Source organism: Topomyia yanbarensis, chromosome 3 (assembly GCF_030247195.1).
Source record: "Topomyia yanbarensis strain Yona2022 chromosome 3, ASM3024719v1, whole genome shotgun sequence".
NCBI classification, from domain to species: Eukaryota; Metazoa; Arthropoda; class Insecta; order Diptera; family Culicidae; genus Topomyia; species Topomyia yanbarensis.
This window is the reverse complement of record NC_080672.1, coordinates 277,938,201-277,959,527: the sequence shown is the minus strand read 5'-3', so window position 1 is coordinate 277,959,527 and position 21,327 is coordinate 277,938,201. Positions and strand designations below refer to the sequence as shown.

The following is a 21,327-nucleotide window of genomic DNA, read 5'->3' as shown; positions in this document are numbered from 1 at the left end:
CAATCAGAATGAAATAACAAATTTTTTACAGAATGTGACATTTTGTTTCGACGATTGTTCGGTAAAAGTTGTGTTATGACACTGGTTTTGTTAATAGTTTAAGTAACAAAATATATAACAAATATTTCTCTGTATATATCAAAAATATGACAACGTGTGATAGGCTTCTATCAGCATTATAACAAATTTCGTTAGGTTCTCTTTCGGCCAATTTAGCTTACGTTTTACTTTTTGTATAATATCAACGATTTTAGCGTGCACGTCAAAAATAGACAATAAGAAAACTATAGCTAGCATTAAGGCGCTTTCTGTTTGGAAGCAAAAAGTTTCATATAGCAAAAGCTTTTTTATTGTTTTGTCAAATGTTTCGAATTTAATGGGAATGTTCTCTGCAGCTCAGCGACGCTTTCTAAGGTTGATGTGTAATGTTAGCATAATACAATAACGTATCCGTCAATGACAAAACGATATAAATTCAGAAGACGTTTCCAGAACGCACAAATTAAACTTTGTCAAATCCTAGGGGCTGTTTGTTTTCCTTGTGTCATGCACTTTTTTTTCTTTCAGTGTGGGTCACAAATACAGCTGCCAATGGCGATAGACTGAATGGCTTTATAAGATCTTTTTATGTTAGAAAAGAATTTCAGTCGGAAATCGAAGTCAAGTTTTTGAGTGGGAATTTGAATAGTTGTAGACTCTGGGCGGGAATTAGCGTTATGAATTCGTTGGATGTGGTGGGAAATTATGGGTTAAAGAGCATCAACAGCAGATGGTACTAACTACAAATGTCTCGGTTGCCTTAACATTCATTAAACGTACCAGCGCGTCACTATTTCGCGTGATTTAATTCTGGGCTCGGATTTCAGGGAAGCTTGTAAAATCAAACCAATGATTGATTTAGGTTAGGGCCCGCAGGAAATACAAACGACAATGGAACAAAAATTAGCTTCTGTGTTATACTATTAAAGCCATTCGGGATTCCAATAAAAGCAGAAGAGTCGGTTGAGGACGATACTCTAGAAATACCAGTCCATTCACTTTTATATGGGAGTACTTTTTATGACTCTATTCGGTTGCGAAAGTTTCTACTACTTTGGGAAAATCGTACAGTCTAATGTAGCTAACTTGTAAAAGCCTACTCATTCTGTGTTGTATGTAATATGTCATCAGTTTAAATCACTTCGCTCATCTTAGCAAATTCGTGTTGAGCCGTTACGCGTACTTCTAAACTCAAAACATGACGCAATAACAAATATCATTTATCATCGAATATTTTCAACTAGACGAAAACAACATTTTCCATATTTGTTTTTTTTTTTTTCTTTTTTGCAAATAGAGAACTCATCCACCCACCCCCACTATTTTCCTAACAGCTTTCGCACTTTCATCTGTCAACCATTTAAACGCTTCGTTTAACTTGGTCGGACATCACACGCTCACCCAGCCCACGCCTACCACAGTGTCGCCTTCTGCGTTATGCTTTTGGCTGCGGTGCGAGGCTTCAGTGCAGACAGACGTGCTACGAGCTAGTACCTATACCTACATAGAACGCAATTCCTGGCTGGCCATCCGACAACAACATGGCAGAAAGCTCTTCACTTAGGATGGCTATGCCATTTCCGTTTCAAGTGGGATAGCAAGCAGTTGTACTGCTTTTGACTTCTCGGAAATGCCCTCGCGGTCCTTTGACGCACTTTTTTAGTCGAGATAGTTTGATAATGGCGAGTGGTTTGTGACAGTTTTAGGAAAATGTCGCTCTCGATTTTATTTACCAAGTGCAGATGTGGTTCGTGGTGATTTTATTTAACATTTTTAACATTTTATTTCTTGAAATTTCGCAACGTGTATGGTTGCCAGGAGTCGTATTGTAGACAATACACGAACATAGTGTCTCTGACAATCGACCCAACAGTGATTTATTTTAAATATAGCAGCGGGGCAGTGGCGTAGTAGCGGGGGGGGGGGGGGGGGGTTTGGGGACGAAACCCCCCCCCGAAATATATTGGAGAAATTTGAAAAAATTGAATATGTTAAACAAAAATATGCCTAATATTTTAAATGAAATTCTCAAAGTTTCATTTGCAAAAGTTATCTTGTAAAAAAATTTCCTTGTGGTGAAAATTGGCTGCAGACTCGACACCTACCTGTCGGCACGTTGTGGAGGCTAGCTCAACCGCCGAGGACTATAACGAGTAGATCACGGCGAAGCGAGGAGCTAGGAGCTTAATGGTTCACGAAACGGATATCGGTACCGAGAGAAATTTCGCAACATTCTGTAGTCCTTGACTGACGGCGAACATGAACTGGAGAGTGTGAGGGAAGTATCCCCATAGAGGCCACCAGGCGATTCGCTACCGCATCGGTCAATGGAACCCTGCTGCAGCACGAAGAAGGACGGGCGGAAAGCTAAAGTCGAAGACGAAAGCCTTTAACGAAAACCTCTTTGTTGAGTTACTTCGGCGAACAACGGAATCAAATACGTTGATACGGCTGACGGCTAACAAGAAGGATTGTGACGGCTTGTGACGTTACAATGTCACGAAAACTAGGGCCATGTAGTAGACGGCGTGCAGCTTACTGGTTAAATGAGTAACTCAGTATGCTATACGCTGCTTGTCGTAGATCCAGAAGGCGGGCTCAGAGCGCAAGATCGGAGAGTGAGAGAGGAGCGCAAGCGACGTATCTAGAAGGTAGGGACTCTTTAAAACAGGAGATCAAGCTTAGCAAGCCAATTGCCATAAGTAGCTGTGCTGAGAAATAAACGCCAGTCCCTGGGGGACGCGTACTGAGTCGTCATGACGAAGATGAGGGTCCGTCGACACCAGCTGAAATATGCCCGGGTAAGCTAAAGATAATCGTTGAGGGTCTCTTCCCGAATCACGATTCAACTACCTGGTCACCGACACCGTACGGCGAAGAAGAAGGAGGTAACACAGTCGAGTGGCAAGTGACTAACGACGAGCTCAAAGACGCGTCGATGTGACTAAAATCAAAGAAAACCCCTGGTCCGGATGGAATACCAACAGCGGCGCTGAAAGCTGCGATCCTGGCATATCCGGACATGTTCAGACATGCTGAAGTCTTTAGACGATAGTAATCCCCGAAATGAGGAAGGTGCAGAAACTGATGTTGCTGCCAAAGTCAGGGAAGTCACCGGGCCATCCAGCCTCGAATAGACCAATGCCGCAGCGTGGCATAAAAGAATGAGCCAGATCCTGAAGAGCTACTTCCAGAGTAGAGCACTGCTGTACCAGACGAACAAAAGGGCAGAAGGCAATGCGAGTCGCAGCGGGCGTTACTCAGGGCTCCATTCTCTGTCAAACACTTTGGAATGGGATGTAAGATGCACTGATAACATAAATTCGTGAATATAATAAATCATGCAATGCACGAATTCATTCGTCGTTTTCTGCAACGAAGTATTTTCGTGCATTGTAAATAGTAAGTTTCGTTCATTTCATGAACAAGAATGGCCGTATGGTGAGCGAAAGCTTTCGTAAATTTTACACATTTAATGTACACTGCACGAATGATATCGTTGATAACGATATTATTTTTCGTGAATGAAATGAAATGTTTTGTTTATTTTAATAAACGTTTGTGTATATTACGAACGATTTCGTTGGTCGCACGAAATCTTTTCGTTTATCTTAGAAAAGTTTTCGTATTTATTGGCCTCTTATTGTTTTCAGTCGATCTTTTAAGATCGATGTTTTTTTTATTTAAAAAAATCTATCTGGCCAATACGATTTTATTGTGATTCGAAGAAATGGCCGCTTGATGAACGAAATTTTCGTTTATTTTAATAAACGTTTATGTATATTACAAACGAATTTGTTGGTTGCATTTTATCTTTTAGGATCGATGTTTGACAACACCGATATCGCTCTGGCAGAGAAAAACTCAAAATTATTCATACAAAATCAATGAGCAGTTCGCGACGGCTCAACTGATTCTGTACTGCTCCAGATTCTAAATCAACTGGAAGCGAAAGAGGTTCTGGAAATCTTCCTGCAACCGGCGGACACGACTACGACTACTAAATAGTCAGACAACAACAATTATCTGACGAATAGCAACAATGGCTCCATATTGCTCTTTTGACGTGGACGGTTTGACGAATGGTGCTCGTAAATATTATAAAGATATTCATATATAACAGCGAACGACTCGTTTGCTGAATGAAGCTGTTTCGTAATAAACTAACGAAAGTCATTTCGTGGTTTTCACGAAAAACTCGTAATAAAAAACAAAAGTGTTTCGATAGAACTACGAACGATTCATCATATGTACGAAAAATTCGTATATTTTATGAAAGTTGTTTATACGAAATTAATTCCGAGAGATTTACGAATATGTTCTATCAGTGTGGGGTCTTAACACTGCGGCTGCCCAGGAAAGTGAAAATCGTTGGTTTTGTGGACGATGTGTCAATAATGGTGAGACACTTGAAGAAATGGAGGTATCGGTGACGGAGACAATAGATGCGATCGAGAGCTGGATGAACGGGTCAAGCTGCAAATAGCTCACCACAAGACGTTGTTGTTGGACAGCAACTGCAAAGGGGTTCAGCGGATACAGATCACCATCAAAGGGCATGTGATTGCATCGAAGCGTGCACTGAAGCAATTGGGAGTGATAATCGACAACTGATTGAGCTTAAACAACCACGTTGATTACACATGCGAAATGTCGGGTCTTTATCTAGTATTTAGTCATCGATACTGCTTGGGGTGCGGCGCTGAAAACCAAGTGAAACCGCGAAAAGCTGAACAGGACGCTTCGACTACTGGTCGTACGAGTTGCGATTGCGTACCGGAGGCAGTATGCCGTGATGCCGCGATGATCCCCATCTGCATTACTCTGACGGAGGATATCAAGTGCTACAATCAATGAAATGTCAGAAACGTGAGGAAGATGATGAGAATCGATTCGATGATGACGTAGCAGCAGGAATGGGATAATACGGAGAAAGGAAAGTGGACCTACTGGCTCATGCAAACCTGTCGACGTGGGTCAATAGAATGCACGGAGAGACGACCTTCAACCTGAAACAGCTTCTACCGAGCCACGGCTGCTTAAGGAGTATCTTCATCGGTGTGGGTACGCAACGTCAACACTGTGCCTTGAGCGTCTTTGAATGTCCGGGGTTTCAAGTATTTGAATGTCCGAGGAGAGTCTTTGAATGTTCGAGATTTGAAGTGACGTGCAGGGAGCTACTTAAAATGGGAGAACCGGACATCAACCCGGATAATGTAGCCTACAGAATGACAAGCGACGTAGAGACGTGGAACGCAGTAAACAGAGTTATGATGTAGATCAGTGATTCTCAACCTGGGGTCCGCGGGCCCCAGGGGGCCGCGAAGTCATTGCTGGGAGTCCGCGAAGAAAAATATATTTTCCGAGTGCATATTGAAATTTCAAATCTTGTTTCCTAACAAATTGAAAATAACATATTGATAGCATACAAAATTGATGTTTATCTGTGGGGGTCCGCAGCAACCCAATGTGATATCTAAGGGGTCCGTGGTACGAAAAAGGTTGAGAACCGATGATGGCATGACCGTCTTACAGCGGAATAGACATCGAACAACGATTTCGGGAGAGCAATCACCGCCAGGGAACTCTCCGCAGGTATAAGCTAGATCCACCGCCGAGGACTAGTCGAGTAGACCGCAACAGAGCAGCGAGTATGAGTCGTCGAAACGCCAGCGAACCGGACGTCACGCTCCATGCGAATTCGCCGGACCGACCACGGCTCCCCAGAATCGATATTGGGAAAACTTTTTTCGCCAGGGAACTTTCCGTTAGCGTAAGCTAGATTCACCGCTGGGGACTAGACGGATTAGACATCAATGAGACACCACTAGTCGCGGGTCATCGGCGCACCAGTGCACCGGATACCCAGCTTCACCAGAATCGCCGAACTGGCACCTAGCTGATTGGCTCGATCTCGGGAGAACTTCTCTCGCCGGGGAATTCTCTGTCGGAGTAGGCCAGGTCCATCGTCGGGGACTAGACCGAGTTGTTTGCGAACAAGTCGAGGACTGAATGGACCATCAAGGAAGTAGTGCTAAATGGCCCAAGAAGAGAACTAAATGGCTTAAAGGAGTTGCGGTGCTAAATAGCACCGGTTACGGAGCCAAAGGGCTCAAGAAGTTGTAGTACTGAAACCAAATAAGAATCGGTATCGGGAGAACTTCTTTCGTCTGGGACCTCTCCTTTAGCTTACAGTCAGATTCACCGCCGGGAACGAGACCGCGTAGACCGCGACGATACACCACCAGCAAACCGGATGCCCCACTCTACCGGAATCGCCGAACTGACCGTAGCACCTGGTTGGTTGGCTCGAACTTCTCTCGCCGGGGAACTTTTCGTCGGTGTAGGCTAGATCTATCGTCGGGGACTAGACCGAGTAGTTCGCTAACCAGTCGGAAGATCAACGAGGAAGTGGTACTGAATGGCACAAGGGAACTGAAGGGCTCAGTAAATTAGACAGTCTGAAGTTTGCCGCCCAGATTGTCCTCGTAGGGGAAGAGCATTTATTCTCTACCAACAGCTAGTTTTCCTACCTTGACTACCCAAACCTGTTCCCTGAGTTGTTGGTTTTTGAACATTTTTTCCTGCTCAGAATGTTTTTGAACATTTTTTCATATATATACAAAAAAAATTTCATATCCCCCCCCGAAAAATTTTCTTACTACGCCACTGCAGCGGGGCCTAGCGAGGGATTCCATAAGAAGCCGGCCGACCGCGAAATATGAACAGCGTCGATTCGAAGGAAACTTTGCAGTTGTGTTCGGTTGATGAACCTTCGTGATTTTTTTTATTTAATTGCAATTTTTTAAAACGGCGTTTATACGTGCATTAATTTCAATGTTTTTTGTTTGACTGTATTTTAAACACTTATCTGGGAACGAGTTAGTCTTCTGTACGAAAAAAATGTCATTTTTCACAACAAATTTATGTTTAAAAGTTTAAGTTCCAAAAACCCATTTTGTATTTTTTTTTAATTTTGTCAACAAAAACCAAAAGAGAAAAGAAACATTTTGATTGTAATTGCATGATGGAGAACTTATCGGTAAAAAAGTTTTTCTAACATGTTTTGCCTTTCTCATATAGAAAGGTTATGCAATTGCTCCAAAAACCGGCTTTCTAACCGAGGCCCGGAGGGCCGAATCCCCTATACCATTCAACTCAGTTCGTCGAGATCGGAAAAAGTCTGTATGCATGTGTGTATGTGTCAAAAATGTCACTCATTGTTCTCAGAGATGGCTGGACTGATTTGCCCAAAACTTAGTCTCAAATGAAAGGTACAACCTTCCCATCGGCTGCTATTGAATTTTGTGTCGATCGGAATTCTGGTTCCGGAGTTACGGGTTTAAGAGTGTGGCCGCACAGCAATTTCCCATATAAACTGGTACCACTATGATATCAAATCAAAATGATGCAAAACATTTTAATTTAAAATAGATGCAAAATTACTTGGATTTGCCAGTCTATGCATGAAACACCGATATTTGAAGCAAATTCGAAAAAAAATTGACGAAAATTGACTTTTTTGGATTTTGGCAATTTTTTGTCTTTCTCATATAGAAAGGTTATGCAATCGCTTCGAACTTCGACCTTGTAACCGAGGCCCGGAGGGCCGATTCCGCTATACCATTCGGCTCAGCTCGTCGAGATCGGAAAGTCTGTATGTGTGTGTGTATGTGTATGTATGTGCGTATGTGTCAAAAAAGTAACTCATTTTCCTCAGAGATGGCTGGACCGATTTGTACAAACTTAGTTTCAAATGAAAGATACAACGTTCCCATCGACTGCAATTGAATTTCAAATGGTTCCGACTTCCGGTTCCTGAATTACAGGATGAGGAGTACGATCATGCTGCAAATCCCGGTTTTAACAGATTTCTGCGATGAATGTAAAAGGTGAAAAAAATTCCAATATATGACAACATCTGCTTGGATCTGTAGTACTTGGTCACTAACAGCCATTCAAAGTCTCTTTGGCCACATTGGCCCCAATCATCGGTTCTGGAAGCCCCGGCGGAAACAACTAAATTCAGAACAACAGTGACATCATTTTCTCGGGGATGGCTTTACATTTTCGACTAAACTTAGTCTGAAATGAAAGGTGTTTCATAGTCGTAAATGGATGCCAAATTTCATCCCAATCAAAATTCCGGTTCCGAAGTTACGGGTTGTGGCGTGGGGTCACATAGAAAATTCCAGTTCAAACCGATACCACGATAAATGCCAAAAGGTAAAAATTTCACTAAAATGTATGTCAAATAATTTGCATTTGCAGTTGTAGGTCACTGACGGCCAACCGAAGTCTCATTGACCATATTGATTACCATAGACGGCTCCGGAAGTGCCCTTGAAAAGTGGCTACCTATCAAAATAAACACACTCACACCAGTTTATCGGATATGGTTGGGTCGATTTTCATAAACTTTGTCCCAAATAAAACGTATATTTTTCCCATAGACGTCTATAAAACTACGCACGGATCGCTTACATTGTTCCGGAAATATAGACTGAACCGTCCGGTCACATATGAAATTCCCATATAAGCCGGAACTAAACTTTTTGCCTTTCTCATGTAGAAAGGTTATGCAATTGCTCCAAACTCCGATTTTCTAAAGGAGGCCCCGAGGGCCGAGTGTCATATACCATTCGACTCAGTTCGTCGAGATCGAAAAAAGTCTGTGTGTATGTGTGTATGTATGTGTGTGTGTTTGTGCGGATATATTAACAAAATGTCCACACCGTTTTCTCGGAGATGGTTGAACCGATTTTTACATAATTAGTCACGAATGGTAGGTACAAGCTCCCATCGGCTGCTATTGAATTTCATTTAATTGTGGTTTCCGGTTCCGGAGTTACGAGTTGAGGAGTATGGTTACATAGAAAATCTTGTTATAATTTGTCCACATCGGAATTTACTGAACGGATTATCACAAACTTAGTCTTAAATGAAAGGTAAAACGTTGCCTGCTATTGAATTTTGTGTGGATTGGACTTCTAGTTCCTGAATTACAGTATGATGAGTACGATCACGCGGAAAATCCCGATTTCAACGGATACTGCGATTAATGTATGAAGGTGAGATTTTTGCCTTTCTCCTATAGAAAGGTTATGCCGTCAACGCAATCCCGGCCCGGAGGGCCGTCTGTCATATACCATTCGACTCAGTTCGTCGAATTCGGCAAATGTCTGTGTGTGTGTGCGTATGTATGTGTGTATGTATGAATGCATGTAAAACTTTGCGTGAAGTGAATTGATCAAAACTTTTGTACGTTATAGTCTATCATTTCAATAACATGCTGTAATTTTTCCATGCAAAAATATCGACAAACGACTCGGTGACGAAGCTTTTTGTAGAATGTCTCTGAAAAAAACATGATTTGCGCTGTTACCTGCCATTCAAAAACTACTTAACCGATTTCTTTCAAACTTTGCATACACATTCTATGTAAAAAATACCTAACCCCTACGTTGAGTTTTTGAGATAAACACACCCCTAATCCCTCAGTTCTATTTGGTATACGCGTTTGCTCACTGATAAACCAAAGGTCCAAAAATATCTCGAGAGCTACACTATTACAGAAATTTTTTGTGAACATCATTTTGATTTGAAAAGGCGTTTAGTATCATATTCACAAAAAAATCGTATTCTTGACTGCAAATAGTATAAATTTTTTAAAACTTTTTTATTGAAAGCTTCTCCATGATCCAAATACACTGAAAAAGTTTCTTTTGCGTCGTTGAAACGATAAACATTAGATTGTAAACGTAAACATTTTATGATGGGGTAACCTGAATAATTTTTAAAAAGAGCATAATTACACGAGTTAATTGTTTTTGTTGTAGCAAAATACCAAATATCTCGACAACTATCATATTTGGGAAGATTTTTGTTAAATGCCTTTTGATTATAAATGATAATTAGAATTACATTCTGTAATTAATTTACAGTTTTGTATTTCAATTAGTATGGAATTTAACATTATGCATAAAGTAGTTAGAAAAACTTTTTTACCGATTAGTTCTCCATCATGCAATTGCATTAAAATTGTTTCGTTTCTCTTTAGACTTTTGTTGACAAAACATAAAAAAAATAAAGAATGGTTTTTTCGCAATTTAATTTTTTAACAATAAATTTTTGTTTTTGTGAAAAATTACAACGTTTTTTCAGTGTATATTTTTTCGCACAGAAGTATTCATTCTCTGTAATTCGTTCTCAAATAGTTTTGTTGGATAAAATAAAGCCATCAAACAAATAATGAAATTAATGCACGTAGAAACGTCTACGCCCTTTTGAAAAATTGCTCCTGTATGAAAATATTATAATTGGCAGAGAAAATCATGGAGATTCATAAACTGAACACAAATGCAAAGTTTCGTTCGAATCGACGATATTCATGTTTTGCGGAAGGGTTTTTCGTGGCATCCCTCAATAGCTACAAATGTCAAAAAGTTATATAACAAAACTTAAATAACTCATACCCCCTTTGTAGTAGCTTTACGCTTCCTTCAACAGAATTACGCCCCTGTATTTTGCTCAATTATATAAAGTGTTTTCTATACTTTTAAAATTTTGTAGATACCCAGTTTTGAAGAAAAACACCAAAAATTGCACATTTTACTAAGTTTTAATGGATCCGGTACTCTTATAATCCAAAAACTGTACATGTAAACTCACCAAACGTCTTCATTCAGATCTCCAGAAAAATAAGAAAAAGAAATCCTGAAAAAATCTACGACAATTTAGGAGTGCTTCAATAGGCATAAATTTGAAATTTCACCCAAAATTGTCAAATTTTTCAAAAAATCGAAATTCGCCACCAATAGGCGTTTTAGCAAATTCACTCATTTAAGAAGTGACTTTTTAATATGATGTTATTTTGAGACACCCTAAGGTTGATACGTTTAGGTGGTGTGGTAAGAAAGTAAACTAAATTTTCGTAGCCCAGTTAAAGTTACACAGTTATTTTTACGCATGTACTTTATTGGACTTTTGCTAGCGAATGAGAAGTTGATGCGCAGTCAGACGGTGCGGCAAGGGAGCTATCTAAATTTTTTTCGCCCGTATATTGGTGCCCATGTTCTTTTTGTTAATCAACATTATTTGCATTATGACACTTTTTCGAATCCTCAAGAACGACAGCAAATCAAAACGGTATTATATTCGATTGAACCACATTCGTTCGCCGTAATGGAGAACAAGGAAAAATATTTGTGCGATACTATATATTATGATGATCAAATCCCAATATTTAGTTTTCGCGGGTAGCTCGGTAACAAAATTGTTTTATTGTGTAGATAACCGACCAGTTTGTTGTTGATAACCTTAGTAAATCCTATAATTAAAATTTAGCTTTAGTGGGGCCCGTGCGCAAGAGGAGGGTTTTGGGGATTCAAACCCCACCCATGAGAGTACTTTTGAAAATTTCTTAACTTCCTAACCTGGAAAAAATATACTGGGAGCCGTTTTGACATACACAATGTCATTTGAGTTCGGTCATTATAGAAACGAATCTTTGAAGAAAGCCTGTCAGGGTGGCTGTAAAAGAATGCAAGTCAAGTTGGTTGGCATCGCTAGATCTGTTCACGTCTCGACAAATTTGTTAGCAACAGCGGCTCGGAGAAATAGAAACCCCCCGTAAGTGATCTCTGCGCCAGAGTGACTAAATGGCATCGGTATCAGGGGAAATTCCGCCGCCAGGAAACTCTCAGCACCAGCTATTAGATAAATAAGAACTAGTGTCGCCAAGAAGGGTACAAACCTTGCGAAAATGGTTTTAACGAGATGTAAGTCGTTATGTTCGGCGTCCCTGGATCGGTTCGCGTCTCGGCAGGTGATGACGTTTGCAGCTCACCTAAGCAGGTCAGTTAAACCACGAGGGTTGGACAGCAAGCAAGAAACAGCATAAATGAAAAAAAAACTCGAACGATTGAAATAGAATGAAATGAGCAAGAGCACAACGCCTCCTGAATTAATTCCTAACAGTGGCTCCGGAAAGATAAGGATTGGGAAGAACAAGTGGTGTAGTTTTAGTCATTAGGCTTGCGACAAACCACCACATTAAGAATTCGACACTGCTTGATAACAGACGTTGTCCCAATTTGTTGAACCAAGCCGACACAAGACTCAGCCCTCCGGGCCCCGGAAACCATCTCCAAAGTTCGAGGGTTTCTATACCTTCCTTATACAGGGTGTTTGGTTTATGGTTAAGAACCTCTCGGTGCTGACTGTCATATTTGGAGAAAAAAAGTCGTTTTGCCCCTTCAAATCTCAACCGTTACAAAGTGATTGAACTTTTTGTGTTAAAAACTTATTTGTCTGAAAATACATCTAACTCAAAAAGTATGCTTTGTATTTGAAATTTTTTTTTATCCATTGAGAAGGTGAGAAAATTTCTAATTGAGTATTGCCCTCACTAGTTTCAACTAACGAGTTGAAGTAACCTTTTCAAAGTAATTTAAAATTTAACAATTTTGATCTATTTTTCGTTCATTTCTCGAAAATCCTTATAGTTACACTGAAACCTCCATTTACGAACCAAACCGGGGGTTCGTAAATTGAATTAGTTCGTAAAAAAGTTTTCGTTATTTCACATTCTTATTAATATTCGTTGGTTGAGCAATATTTTCGATAACCCTAACAATATGGTTTTTTTTGGAACGGGCTGGACAAGTAGATGGTGAAAATGAACAATTGGAACCGTTTTGAAATCCAAGATGGCGACTTCCGGTTGAGCAATATTCTTGATAACCCTAACAATATGGGTATTTTTGGAACGGGATTGACAAGTAGATGCTGAAAATGGACAATTGGAACCTTTTCGAAATCCAAGATGGCGACTTTCGGTTGAGCAATATTGTCGATAACCCTAACAATATAGGTATTTTTGGAACGCGATTGACAATTGGAACCTTTTCTAAGTTCAATATGACGCTTGCCGGTTGAGCAATATTCTTGATAACGAACAATATGGATTCTATTTCCGTCATGCACTCGTCAACCCTATCCCGAAAATACCCATATTGTTGAGGTTATAGAGAATTGGATTCCAAAATAGTTCACGACATCGATTTCCGTCATGCACTCGTCAATCCCATTCCGAAAATACCCATATTGTTGAGGTTATAGAAAATTTATCTAAACCGGAAGTCGCCATCTTGGATTCCAAAATGGCTCAAGACATCGTGTTCCGTCATGCACTTGTCAACCCCATTCCGAAAACACCCATATTGTTGAGGTTATAGAGAATTTATTTAAACCGGAAGTCGCCTTCATGCTATAATGTATGAACTCAAACTTTCCAAAAAGATTTCGTTATTTCGAATTTAGTTCGTAAAAAAAGTTACGTAAATCGAATATTACGTAAAAAAGAGTTCGTAAATGGAGGTTTCAGTGTAACATCATCATTTTAATGATTCAGATTGTTAGTCGTGAAGAGCTGCACAATTTGTTCTTCTACGTGATACACTTATCTTTTCTTGCTTCATGTGTTTGGGTTAATGAGCTTGGATATTTTTATCTCATTTTCACTAATACCAGCTCTAATTGAAAAAGTATAGCACTTATTGCATTTTTTTTCTTTTCATTCGAAGGCAGGGAAAACTTTACAGAGAAAAATGTATCAATATCTTTCAGTTAAGTGAATTTAGTATTCTTTAAATCACGCTTGAACCTTCGTTAGAACCGGTCACAAATCTTGATAGCTCCTGGTTTAGCTAGAGTTTTTCAACAGCAACAGTCTTTCTCAAGGCTACCTATATTTTCGCTCGATCAGTCTTTCTCAAGACTACCTATATTTTTTTCGACAATTAGTCTTTCTCAAGACTACCTAAATTTTCTACTCAATCAGTCTTTTTCAAGACTAAACCATTTTTCAAGAACAATTCAGCCTAAAGAAATATTTAAATCTTCCCGAAAATTCAATTGACTGCAGCAACTCATTCGATGTTTTATGTGAATGAGAAGCTGATGAAATTTCTAAATTTCCTCGCATTGCGCATAATGCCAATGAGAAGAAACCGCAATCACCTTCGCCTATAACAGTGATGATCTCCGACTTCAAAGCCTTTCGAATTGAGCTTTCGACGTTCCCTCCGGACGTGAAGGTCTCTTTACAGATTGGCCGAAGAGGAGAATGTCGAGTTACAGCGGAGGAATTGATTGGCTACAAACGACTACACCAGTATCTTACGGAGAAGCTATATCAATTTTATTCATTCAGATTTCAAGACAGATAGACCATTCAAGGCTGTCTTGAACCACAAGGTCAAAGTTTGGATAAAATATCCAACGAATTGAAAAATTTACTTGGCTTTTCTCCTTCACAAGTTATTCTTATGAAGAGAAAGGCTAGCGGCGAGAACACGCCAGTACGCTCTGGAATTATCCAGGAGCTTTATTTAATTCATTTCAACCGTAATGAGGTTAATAATTTGAAAGTATTTGAAAAAGCACGTTTTATGTTCCACGTGCGAGTAAAGTGGGAACATTATAGACGACATGGGGGCAGAATTCAAAATCTGACCCAGTGTCGTAGATGCCAAGGCTTTGGGCACGGCACAATAAATTGTCATTTGGATTCCAAATGTATGATCTGTGGCGATAAATCGCACACGAAAGATACTTGTCCGGTGAAAAAACCACAAAAAGTTTCAAATGCGCTAATTGTAGCGAAAATCATAAATCGAATTTCTGGGGTTGTCCTGTTCAAGAAAAAAATATAAATTCTCGTTCTAGACAACAAAAACAACAAATAAAAAATGTACCTACTTGTTCAGGTACACTTCAAGAAAACACGTCCAAACGTGTTAATCCGATTCAAAATAGATTAACAATTTCTTCTACCTCCGTTACACCATCCTACAATGATGTGTCATCTTATGCTTCAGTGGCAGGTAACAAGGCCAAAATAACGGTTATTGTTACCACGCCCACAAACTCGTTTGCACCTAACGCTTCCTTTAGTTCAATGGATTTAGGTAGCGTAACGGAAGAAATTATGAACCGTCCTAAAACCCAACTTTTGGATAATAGATATTGCTGTAATCATAATTCATTATTTTGAGAAAATTAACAAAAATTTTATCAAAACACTAACTTTTAATTATTTTACAACTAAAAGGTAATCAAACTAATTAACTGAAAGATATGAGAACATCATTCAATAGCAAATTCTCTCACCTTTCGAATGAAACTAAAAGATTTAAAATACGAAGAATACTTTTTGAGTTAGAGGTATTTAAGACAAATAAGTTTTTTACACAAAAAGCTCAATAACTCTATAACGGTTGAGATTTGATGGTATGTGTAGAACAATTTTTTGCTACAAATATGACAGTCAATCACCCCTCGAGAGGTTCTTAACCAATAATCAAACACTCTGTATAAGGAACAAAAAAGTCACACCCCTCCCTAGAGAATTTTTTGCGCACGGGCCTGGGTGGGATTTTTTATCAACTTTTTAAATTATACTATCAATAATCTCAAGTATTGATAATAGTATTGATCGTGAAAGGGTTACTATTAGATTTCAATTGCCAGCCCTGAATACAGTCATGACACACAACGGTTATGTTCCATACCTTACGCACCCATCTGTTTATCGCATGCAATGCGTCTTTATATGCAATACCTTGAGTCGAGGATTTGCGGCAATTGTGCAACAATTACATTTGACCATATCTCTACTGCTCAATCTGGGAAATTTAGAGTAATGCAAACATTCTGAAGATGCCTGAAACTATAACAATTGAGTTTGCTTAAATTCGTTTTGACCGTTCCCCCAACTGAAACACATATATGCATGTAGGTTCGTTGTTTACGAGCTAGAGAAGTAACAATATTTGACCAGACCCACAGTCCAATTGACGGTAGCCAACATTCAGAGAAAACGCTTCTATGTGAGTTGCACTCCACAGTGTTTTAAAACGTCGTTTTCGTGCTCAAAATTAATAGCCTCTAAACCGTTAACTTTAGGAGTATAGTTTGTTCGGATGAGTTGTTGCTCTTACCACTGCACAACCACGTTTAGTGATTAATTCATCTATAAGTGATATACGAAATTCATTTTCTGAATCAATTAAGATAGAGACTTTTTGTCTTCGGCAAAGTTGTAGCAAATATTACTACAACAGACATTGCTGAAGACACCCTATATCTAGCTTTAATAGTTTGCAAGTTATGGAACATATTATATGGAAGAGCCCTTAAAATAAGTTTTTTCATGATAACTTTTTTAGACATTCTCCTACTTTCTTGGAATCTTCCACAAAGTTGTTTGCGGTATCGAACATAGTTGCTTCCTATCTGTTGAATTTAAAAAGATTTTCCAAATTTTGCGATATTTTTGGGGTAACATTCACCTAAGGAGCAAAAAGGGGCAATCAACATCATAACATTCTGAGAGTACTAGCTTTTTACTTTCATATAGTGGTCCGATTGTTAGTCGACGCGATTCTCCCCAAGTGTTATGTTCAAAATAATAAGCCATCGCAGTGGTATAAAATGAAATATTCAAGCGCACTGCGACAAGCAGCTTTATGTTTTCGTGGTAAATTACATAGAACACGTTCACCATAACATGCAATGCATATGGTTTGCCTTTCAAAAATCGAACTGTAGATTTGGATGTGTCTAATGTCGAAATGTTATTTATAAATTAGATAAATAAATTTAATTTTAATAATCGTAAGTTAGCGGTATGTATGGATACGCCAAGAAATAAGCAATTAAATGGAAATGCAAATACTTCAGGGGTTATTTTGGAACGTGCTGAATGTCTTTTCAAGTAAACTGTATATTAACCGACATTTGATATTATATTTCAGTCTCAATTCTCCAGCGTTTTGACTTTGACGCGTACTTCATATTCCAAAGCAAATTTTCAAAATTCTTCAGACGATTGACCGGAGTAAATGTTCCCTGCATTGACGAGATACACAAAAAAAAGGATTCTCTTACTTTGGAGTGAATTCCAGAAAAAAAAATTGGATGGCAATTTTTGCACTGTAAATAGTACCACCAACTTACCCCAACCGCATATTTTATAAAAAACTATTTAAAAAATAACTTTTGTTTGCGGATAAGTGTAATATCTATACGGATATAGAAAGCTCTTTCCAAGTACTATCGAAAAATATAATCATTCGGGAAATATATTGAAAATCAACCTAAATATCACAAAGTGTTCAAAATTTCGAAAATTTACTTGGTATGATCGAAAACACAATATCGCCCACAACTTCTACAAAACAAAATGTTTTGTAACAAAAACACATTGGATGATGGGTTTCACATAACTTGAGGTAAACAAAGAGGGGCAGCGCTGTATGTCTAATAGAAACGGAGAAAATGGGATTCCGCCAACTTATACAACTTTATACATAAATTTCATTATAAAACTATGTTATGACGTCCACGATTAAGCTTTATGTTGCAAGTTTATATAGTGGTTGTGAAACGGTTCTATATACTTTGTTAAAACTGGAATAAAACTAACATATATCAAGAAATTAAGTTATAAGACAGTTTTATCGGAGATTATTGCACGTATTCAGGTTTTGGAATGTCTATATAAAAACCGCATTAAAATAATGATTCTTATGAAAGGCATGATCTATACTAAGTAGTTATAAAATTGTCATCAGAAGCACGAATCCTATTGTTATCTTGCATGTAATATAGTAACTGTAGTGCAAATAAGCTACTTCAAAAATACCATTTGGAAATGGAATTCTCCCTCAATTTCTTTTGACCCAAAGCAGAAGGCGAACCAAGTCAGGATTATTTCTAGAGAAAATTTTCAATAGGACGTAAGTAACATTGAGAGCCTCTCTTTGTTTACTTTCTCTTTTGTTTATTACGACGTCATTACAACATTTTGCACTAATTTTCCAGTACATATCGAAAGCCGGCGGTTTTTACTAGAATATTATACAAAGAGTAGAGTAGTAAATGTTGAAATGGTCGAGTAATAAACAAAAGAGAAAGACCCCAAAGAGAATCTCTCATTGTTACTTACGTCATATTCTAAATTTTCCCTAGATTTCGTCTTTGCAGGTTAATAACTCTTAAGAATTTCTGAACAACTGCTGACAGGAGGATTGGTTTGTTTTTCTCGTTTGTCCCTAAGACAAGATGTGACAATAGGGGGGGGGGGGCGTTTTTGTTCCAATTTTACGCCAGAATGGTCCAGTTCCTGATTGGTTGATTCTGACTTGCACCGTATGCAATGTTACTGCAGGGATAGCGAAAAGAAGTTTGGCAGTGTTGCTAAATTTATAGGAAAAGGTTGTTATTACTTTTGAAAAATAAAATTATTATCGTTAAGAAAGTAAAAGTGAATAAATTGAACTGAAATTGTGTGGCAAAGTGAAACAAGTATTTATCATGCATTTACCGTATACACTATAATCTAAAATTATTCAGAAAAGGGCTTCATAAAACCTTACTAAACACCCATGACATGGAAAAACGGGTCCCTTCTTCAATATAGTGGATTCAAGATATAAAATATTGCCGGCATAAAATAAGTTAACAAGACTCAATTTCCATTGATAAAAATAACAACGCTGTTTGGAAGATTTCGGCATGGTGAAAATGTGCGAGAAGAAGAATACCGTAGGAAAAATAATAAGTCGATTGTCACGTCATGTCTTATGTTTTTCTAGGATGATTATCAAGATGCTAAATAAAGGTGGGAGCTTTTTTGTGCGTGCTGATGCAGTTGTCAATCAGGAGAAGCTCATTAATCTTTGTTTCATTTTTAAAACGATTTACGATTTGGTGACTTATGTTGATGCTAGGGAACACATTTAACAAAATAACATTCGTTTGAAAAAAAAGTGAATATCGAAATTAGATCATTTGTGAAAATTGTGTTATTATTGATAATTAAACAAAAGCTAGTAGTTGATTCAAAGGGCATGGTAATTTTTAATATTGAAAGCAGCAATGTAATAAATGGACTTTCATTATTTCTAGGTGTGATGAAGAATACACCACTTACAGTGGCTAAATTACCTAGGAGGGTTGCAATGATTTGTTTTTTGACTGTTTACAATAATTGACTCTGCCGACAAAAACAGCCGATGCAACAATTTTAAGAACCACTTCTCGCATTATATTACAATATTGCGTTTTAGTACTATAAACAATAAAAAATACATACTCATACAAATGCATTTCGGTCTAGGGTCAGATCACTCTAGAAATGTATAACAAATTTGAATCCAATTTGAAAAAACGCATTTCATTTCCATTATTGCATCAACTTTCACTCTTTTGCCGAAACATTTGTTCAACAAGCGTCTTACGCTGATCTACTTCGTTCGAAACTTTGTTGGAGTAGAGTTAGTTTGTGGCACGGCTTTTACGTCTTACACGCAACGCAAAATGCACTTCAAATTTTGATGGAAAGTAAATATTTAATTTCGTTGATTTTTAAAAATGCGCCTCAAAAGACTTGTCCCTAGATTTCGGTACACAATTTGAAGAAAATATCTGCGAATCTTTATCGAACGAGGAGTATTGACAAATCTTGTGCTCGATTGAAATGACACTGACAGTAAATGGTGAACACACTATAGAGATGACGAGTGTTCAGTGTGTTTATTTTAATCTATTGCGCTACTCAAATTTGACAACCGCACCGTTACATAGTAAAAAAACCCCACCTTTCATTTACCATTCTGGACAAAGTCACTGTCAAAATAATCAAAACCAGCAAGCTGTGATTTAGTCCAGCATAAAACTTGTCACTCTCAATATAGATGCAGAAGTGCCATGATAAAAACGCTTGATATTGTGGTTATCACTGGAAATTAGTAAAAAATAGCGAAAAAACAAGATAGCGACAAGATTGCGAAACCGCCATTTTTAAGATTTAACATTGGTCTTGAACCAAGGAAAAACTTAGGAGAATGCAAAGGAATCGAGTTAGGAATCAAAAAGGCACACTAAACAATAAATTGAATGGGTACCAAAAAATAGTAACAAATAATTTCCGATTTTCGCTCAGCAGGTAGTGAAGGGGTGAAAAAATCCATGAACTGTCAGGGCATATATATTGCTAGATGTTTGTTCTAAACTGGGCGGATGGAGCTAACATGGTATGTTTTCAATTCTTTCGCTATTTTGAATTGATTTCGTCGCATGCTAATCTTCGGTGAAAAGCACAACATATGAATTACTCATTTATGACCTATAGGTTATGACCGTTTTAGGAGGAATTGTCTTATGACTTATAATTCTTTTCAAGTATACCAAGTTTTATTAAAAAAAATGTCGCCTTGAAGCAAAAATAGCAAATTGCAAAGTAAAATTTCTCAAATATACGCCTTCTTGTTCGTATGAAGTGTGGAATCAAACGTTTTGAGACATTTTTTGAAAGAATCTGCACTTTTTAACAAAATATTTAACATTTTTTACTAAAACTTGGTCCAGTGTTGTTTCAATATTTGCATAAAAATATTACCGAATGCTCTATAGTATAGTCTATAGAATAATAGAATTCATGGGGCGCATTTATTTTGCGTTGCTCTTTCATGATGTTTCACCATAAATCCTTAACGGCATGCCTTCAAACACGCATGGATGTGCTATGAACAATAATAAAGTTCTTTTATTCACTATTCTGAAAAAATGTATACTTTACAATATGGCATTTTGTTCGATAATTGGCATCATGCGATGTTAAGGAATAAAACCACGATAAAATTTTATTGAATACATCTAATCAGTGAAAAAATTCAGGTTAAAACTGAAAGTTCTAACATGAATAGCATACGAAGTTTTATGGACTTCTTTAGGAAGACTTTACACAGTTTTATGATGGTTTAACAGCGCTCATATAGTGGTTTTCCACATTGCTAGGTCAGGAGAAGGTTGTATGCTGTTGGTTAGTTTGCATAACAAGTTCTACTGATTACAATAAAACTGGGCCAATTTGTCATAACATGGGTTTATAGCAGCCTGTAGGAAGTACATAAGACCATAAAGTTAGCATGAGAGGTTTTAAATATTAGTTTTATTAAACGCTATAAAACTTTAATATTACCAAAATTGTTACTTGGGTATACTTCTAAAGTTAACAGTTTAGACACTATTAATTTTGAGCACGAAAACGACGTTTTAGAGCACTGTGCACTCTTACAGTTTTCCTCATCCCAATCCCTTTCTGAAAAGCTAAAGCAACGTCTTCAATTTTTGTTCCGATTATGCTTCCCATTCAATCTTCACGGATGCAGTCCGAAACGGTTAGGATTGGATAAACGGCAAATGAAAATATCAAATTTA

General features: G+C 38.0%; 1 protein-coding gene across 12 annotated transcripts in view; it reads right to left on the bottom strand.

Annotated features, from left to right (window-relative positions):
• LOC131690160 (cell adhesion molecule Dscam2) overlaps positions 1 to 21,327 on the bottom strand; it is a 471,795-nt gene that overhangs the window by 116,196 nt on the left and 334,272 nt on the right. The window lies entirely within an intron of this gene.